Source organism: Berghia stephanieae, chromosome 5 (genome assembly GCF_034508935.2).
Source record: "Berghia stephanieae isolate SIO BIC M18660-M18661 chromosome 5, UCSD_Bste_1.3, whole genome shotgun sequence".
NCBI classification, from domain to species: Eukaryota; Metazoa; Mollusca; class Gastropoda; order Nudibranchia; family Aeolidiidae; genus Berghia; species Berghia stephanieae.
The window spans coordinates 49,647,840-49,655,582 of NC_088364.1; positions in this window are offsets into that span (position 1 = coordinate 49,647,840).

The window sequence follows — 7,743 nt, forward strand, 5'->3', positions numbered from 1 at the left end:
AGTTAGGAAATTTGCCTTTCAGCACTCTTAGCTCGCTTTCGGGGGGAAAGTTTATGGGGTCACAGTAGACTATCATCCCACCCAGGATAGGTAAATCAACTGAGGGGGCGGGGTTGACATGGAACTTTAATAACTGCTCTAACATGTCAATTTGACCCTTTTTCCCTTTGTGCCATCGATCCAAATGGAAATGGGCATCAATAAGTCCCACACACTTACCTTCTTGCTCAGACAAGTCCATGAGCAGATCTAAGTCTGCTGACTTGTCAGGCTGAAAGCTCCTAAACTCTCCCTTCAGACGGGCCAGTTCTGCCTGGGTTTCTTTCAGGTCATTTCGAATGTGGGCCAGGCTCTCCTTGAGTGCTGCATTTTCCTCTTTGAGCAGCCGGAATTGCTTTTGCCTGTCCCCATTCCTCCTGGCCGTCTTGCCGTTTCCACTGCTGTCTGAGTGGCTCTCCCTCTTCGCCATTGATTCACTGGGATTCTCCCTTGTATCATCTGGCGTTCGAGGTCGAGGGGCCTGTCGTCTAGCATGTGGTTCCGAGGGGTGACCCCTGGTATCATCAGGCTCGTTGTGTGAGGTAGGCTTTGGGCCTCTTCGGTGGTCCCAAGAACCCTCTGGCCTGGTATGGGTTTGGTAGGGCCTGTACCGGTTTCTCCTATCTCTGGCAGGGGAGTCGTATCTTGTTGGGAAGTTGTACCTTGGGGAGGTGTACCCTCTACCCCTTCCTCTCCTCCGTTCTGATGGGAATCCATACCTTCTACCCCGGACTGATTGGGAGGTGTGGCCTCTACCCCGGGCCGATGGGGAGGTGTGGCCTCTACCCTTTCCTCTCCCTCTGCCTTGCCTGCCATTATGTCTGTCCCCTCCTTTTTGGGCGTCTTGGGCATCCCGAAAGGACTGGAATTCCGCCATCAGCTGGATAACTTGAATTCAGTCTGGCGGTTCATGGTGCTGTGCATAAAAAGGAGATTGATTAGTTATTTTACTTCATTCACATTGAGCATTGGGGACAATGATATTGACTTATTTGAGCCATTTGTCGGTCCGTTAAATTTATACATCGCCCGTGATACCATTCAAAACAGTTATCACATTGTATCATGGTATCACCGTCATCGGGTTGATTGCAAAGGCAATAGGTCAGGGCATTACCTGTTATTATGGACTGCTGTTCTTTGTTTATCCATTTCGGTAATGAGGAGTCAGTGCACAGCTTTAGGTTGTCATGTTTGACTACTTTCAGTTCATTATTTTTAAGCTTAATTCGATAAACAAAGAGGGGGGGGGGGGGGGGGGGGACAAAACCGTCATGATGATAGCGGGGCCAATCTAAACTGGCTCCAACGTCTTTGACACTGTTTTTCCACCTTTCCTGTTCAAGAGGTACACAGCATCGCCTCTTTTGAAGGTGTGAACGTGGATATTCAGGTCGTAGTCACGTTTCATCCTTTTAAGCTCTGTCCTTAGGGTTTTTCTAGCAGTCTCATGAGCCAGCTCTAGGCTCTCTTGTAATTTTATGACATGCTCCTCAGTGAGTTCATGTTCTCTTGCGGGTCCAGGTGTCACCAGATCACTTGGAGTTGTCAGCTCCCTTCCTAGCATCAATCTGTTTGGTGTGTAGCCTGTGTGTCGATTGACTGAACTGCGGATAGCAGAAGCAATTAATGGCACATATTCATCCCAGCGTGTAAAGCTGGAAAATAGTTTCTGTGTTTGGTGAGTAGAAACACTTTTACATGGCTGCCTAAGCTTTGACTTTGATCATCTAAATAAAGACAGATCATGATACTGACTGTTACCCTTTGTTTAGAAAAGCACAGTGAGATTGTTAAGCAACAATCTTGGCGCCAATTATTTGTATATTATTCACAGAAATAGTATTGTTGATGTCAAATATTGGAAAGTATTTAAGTAGTCATGCAAATAATTTAGCTCACATGCAGGTTATTTTCCAATCTTAGTTGAGACATCAGTGTGGGAGTGAAAACCATGACCCCAATAATGGTTCACCAGGCTAATTCTTTGAAGGGAATTGATTAAGCCCTCATGCACTTTCAAGTAAAATTATTGAATTGTACTCACCAATTTTGCTCCATTTTGTAGAATAGAAATCACAATTGCACAATATTATTGGCAAAAATAAACGAAAGTTGAGCTCGAAGTCTCGAAGAAAAAATTGAGCTGAGCTGAGATCGTAATTTCGCCAGTTCAAAAATAATTACCGACCCCTATAAACGGCTTTCCTCTCTGGTAAGCAATGATAAAAAAACAACTAAACCAGGGGAACTCAATTCAAGGCGCTATACTTACAACACAATCAGATGAAACAAGTTTTTAGATTCATGTCTGATTTGTTTACAAGAACTCTTTACCTTGAAGAAGTCAATTCCCGTGCACTGAGTGCTACCATACACTGTAAAAATGGCAGGGTTCGGAATGAAGTCGCAGCGCCAATTGTCGTGAACAATCTCGTTCACGATGCACGATGTGCAAAATAAAGGGAATAGTTCAGAAAAAGTCTCCAACGAAGTGGGCGTTCTCCATATATGTAGAGGACATATATGGATGGTTAAAAATGCTCTAAAGCACATCGGGAATTGTCCCGGTACAGTCTAATTCTTAAAACATACCAAAAGTATGGCGGCTTGGATCTCTGAAAAGGTACAACGAATGCAAAGTAGTAAGAATCAGGCTTGGTGTCGAAGAGAAAAGAATGAAGGGTGTCGCGAGCTTTTATAGGGTAGACACGATGACGTCACGTTTACGCGGGAGACAGTGAACAAACACAACATGAAGATTACTCACAACAGCTCGATCGAGACACTGACAGTCATATCATAACAAAACACTTACAACAACAACAACATAATCCTATCACACTAATCTTCCCCACATCCCTTTTTTACTGGCGCTGATATATCCTAAATGTGTTGCAGGCGCCGTAAAACCCTTAAAAGCAAATACAAACAAACCATTTATTTCTATCATCTATTATTAGATGGACAAAAATATGAATTAACCCTACAAAGTAGTCATAATACCCAGGAGGATCTCTTGGTTCTCGATTCTTGATTTTGGATTTTATTGTTAATATTCACTGATTGTTAGAGAGAATAATTCATCTTACCTCATTTTTTCCAATGAAGGCTAACACACTATGTTGTGTGTATATTTGTAATGTATGTAAATATGTAATTTTGTATTTATTGCAACATTTGGTTTTGTTTATTAACCATGACACCATTTAAGCTTGATTTATATTTTTGAAATTTTTAATCGATAAAGTCTCGAGATCTCAGAATTTATCCCATAATTTTCTTTTCATTTGTTTTCTTTTTTTTTTTTTTTAAACAGCACCAATATAATCGAAAAGCGTGTCACAAACACTTTTTAATCCTCTCCTTACCAACTCAAGGAAAATCATCACATTCGTTACCATTCAATGCACAAATTTCTTACAAGAGAATTTGATGAAAGATCTTTGTTAAAACTAAAAGAAGTTAATGCTGTTATGTAAAGCTCGTCTTGCTAAAAACGTACCATGTACAATGTTTTGCTTTGTCTGGCACTGTTTCATACACACATTTTCAGATCTTTATTTTAATCCTACCCAAAGTTTGTTTCTTTCCATTTTAATTCCAATTTTTTTTTCAGAGTCTAGTTCATAATAATAATACATAATATGGTTTTTAGGTTGTCGGTAACATTTGCGTAACTTATGATAGCCAAAATAATCAACAACATGCATCAGTATTATAGTACTTAAATAGAACAATAAGCCACAATCCTGAGATACCAGTGGAGTATGGATTAGCAAATTCATCCACTCAATAGGTGCTATTGCTATTATTATTTTTATTATCATTATCATCATCACCGTTATTATTATTATTATTATTATTATTATTATTATTATTATTATTATTATTATTATTATTATTATTATTATTGTCATTATCATTGTTACTGCTGCTCCTAATTTTTCTTTTTTTCTTTCTTCCTCTTCATTTGATCCATATTGGATTGCATTGGAGATTACCAATACCGCTGTAAATGAAACAAAAAATACGATTTTGAAGGACATAACTTTACTGAGATGTCTTCCATTATATTCTTTTATCCAGTGTAAACTACATGAATGCCACATAGATTATCAACTGCATTGTTCGCTTTGGTATTCTAAGAAGTTGCTCAAACTGCAATTCGAAAATTGAAGTAGAAGAATTGTTTAGAAGGATGTTATGGCAATGATGTTTAAAATTATGAGTAAAATTGATGTTAATAAATACAGTGTCGTTTGACACTTACTGATTTTATTTTTTACTTGTTTGTTTATTTTCTACTCTCTTGCGGGTTTCTTAACTTTGTTTATTTATTTGTTAAGTTTTATCTTCAATGTATTTTCGCCAAGGACCCAGCACACTGTGCCAAAAGCCCTTAAATTTGTATTTCTCGACAAATAAAATATTTTTTTTTTTGAATCATCAATATTTGACAGGCCGCTATGTTAGTCTTGTGGTATGTTGTGATCAAAAGAAAGTATACACATTTTAATTCGTCGTTATTTTTTTTTTTTTATCCGTTGGCGTAGGCTAATTATTTCTCACTGAGTTTTTTACCATTAGCCTTTCTGTGTACCGATAGTCGGTTTTTCTTTTTGGACCTGAACGACCTTTTAGCCCCTAACTGTGGACAGGAAGTGTGTAGATTAATTAATTTTTTTTTGCCATCAGTGTCTTCTTGAAACATTTTCAAGGCAGGAAAACACAATGAAAAATACCATCCATTAATCTACGCGATGCCACGACATAGTTTAGAACAACGCGCACGTGCCATTGGTCATCTTCAAGCTGGACAGTCTGTGACTGTGGCTTATGTCGCTAGAATGTTTAATATTATATCACAAGGAGAGCCGTATATTCGTTAGTGGATCAATTTGAAATGACACAAACGGTAAGAAACCGAGATCGAACTGGCAGAACATGAGTAACAACACGAGGTGAATCACGCTTTGTGATTGGGAGAAATGACGGTAGATTACGTTGTTACCGAAGATCACACGAGCGATTTCACGATTCTTGTGTCTTGGAATCCCCAACAAGTCATGGTGTGGGTTGGAATGAGCAGAGACTATCGGACACCTCTAGTCAAAGTAGCTGTATCCCTAGCACATTTTACAACCCCATTTTTTAACGAACATCCTAATTTGTCTTTCTAATACGACAATGCACCACCCCACCGAGTTATTGTAACTCGGGATTTTATAGCAGCAAATAATGTGAATGTTATCAGCCCGTAGCCTGCAATATCCCCGGATCCAAATCCGATAGAAAATGTGTCGGACATAATCGGCCGCTAAATTCGTTCATTAGACCCGGCACACAAAATGAACTACTGTTCCGCGCCAAAAAAAAAAAACAAAAAAAAAAAAAAAACAGCTTGGGATAACTAATAACAATCCTCAACAACAGCAGACCAGATTGACCAATTCCATGCGTAGGAGATCCAATGCTGTGATTGGAGCGAACGGGGGACATACTCCTTACTGATTGAATTAGATTCAGATAAAATGAACACAAGTAAATTTATTAAAATGTCATTGCCTGTGAAAATTATAGTGTATGTTATGACTTGTTACTTCCCTTTTTGAAGATCATGTTTTAAAAAGTCTATGTTGCATACAAGTACAAGTACAAGATCAACCATAAACGTTACAAATTCTAACGAAATGAGAGATAAATGATAGTGATAGTAGGCTACTATGATCACATATAGCTTTTAAATTTAAATACACCATAAAAATATTAAATACAATTTTGTAGGTAAAACAAATGTATACTTTCTTTTGATCACTATCATATAAATATAATATTGTAGCAGTTGATCATAAATATTCTTGATATATATATATATATATTTTAATATATATATATATATATATATATATATATATATATATATATATATATATATATATATATATATATATATATATAATTTGTCAGCGTGGCAAGTTCAACGCTTATTATGAATTCTAAGCGATTAAAATATTCACAGATGGGCATTCCTGGCTATAACTATAATTCGCCCAGACGATAGGGTAACATTGCATACCAAATTTGAGTATTTGCGTACCGGCTGTGCAGATGGTTGGTTTGATCTGTAGTTGAATATATGACCAACCGTCTCAAAATGGTTTTATGTCGGGACGACTCAGAAGCATTTACATTGTGCAATATTAACCACACGTGCTCAAAGGGCTTTACAAGGGGTACATAGCCAACAGCAACACTTAACTTAACACTTAGGACGAGACATACCGTCTGTTAGCCGATTTACATTTTTTTTCTCGTCAGAAACAACGCTTTTAAAGGTCAGGTACTCATTTTACACCTGAGTACGATGAGAGAATGTGAGTAAATAGCCCAAAGGGTCTGCTTGGTCTAGCTTAAAGGTTCTGAAGGACAATGTATGTATGATCATATCATTTATGAGCCCATATATATTAAAAAAAGAAAAGAAACGTCCCCCCCCCCCAAAAAAAAAACCCCAAAAAACAAAAAACACAAACAAACAAACCACAAAACAAAACAAAAAACAACACAAGAACAGAACAAAAACAAACAACTAAACAAACTTTTCCATTTTGCTTCAATTATGTGAAGATGACGCATTGTTATGTAAACCTATTTTTCAGTTACTACTCAAAAAGAACAAAACAACACAACATTAAATAAAAATTCAATCGTCCTTCAAATATCGATCGGTTAAAGTGACCATCATCTCCAAGAAATCCCAGGTTTGAAGGTTTTTCAAAAGATGATGGTCATTCTAATCAATCATTATTTGAAGTAGATACGATTTTTCTGGCCCAAATTTTTTAAAAATGTTTGTTTAATTTTTTTTTTTATCCAGAGATAGCATTATTGACTAAAAGCATTGTATAGTTAGATATTTGAGCATGGGATTACAAAAACGTGAGCTTTTATCGAGCGCAATATCCACTAAACGTGCTCAAAGCGCTTTGCAAAGGGTTCCTGACAAACAGCTACACGTATCATGTAGACATGACGCTTGTTAGGCGATATTACAATGTTTTCCCCCGACAGAGGCCACACTGTTGATGGCTAGGTACTCATTTTACTCCTGAGTACGGTGAGCTGAGAGAATGTGAGTAAAGAGCCTTTTCCAAGGATTCAACTATGCGCTGAGCGAGACTCGAACCCAAGACCTTACGATCCGATCAAACCACAAGACCACATAGCTACACACTAATTATGCATCCTAAACTATAATATTATTAACGTTCACGACTAGTTAAGCAAAACCCATTAAACCACGGTGATAATAAAATGTAAACTAATCTCACCCGTAAATGTGACCCACGTTCTCAAAACGTTAGTATCATATCGTGATTTAACCGACGCCAAAAAGTGATTTTGAAATTTAAATGGTACAAAATATCAAATTTTAGTCTTTCTCAATTTAAGAAACAATGTTCATTCTTCTTAATAAACTACATTGATTTGATCAGAGTCTCGCGTTTTTGACTACAAATTCTATTTTATGCATCAATTTGGTGACGGGATAATACCGTTTTGAGACGGTAGATCATAAATATGGTATGATATATGATATCATGATGTATGTAAAAGAGCAAAAAAAAAAGAAAAAATTGATTGACAACTGTACGATAATTATATGCTCAGCATGTTTCCCTTCTTATATTAATATTGATA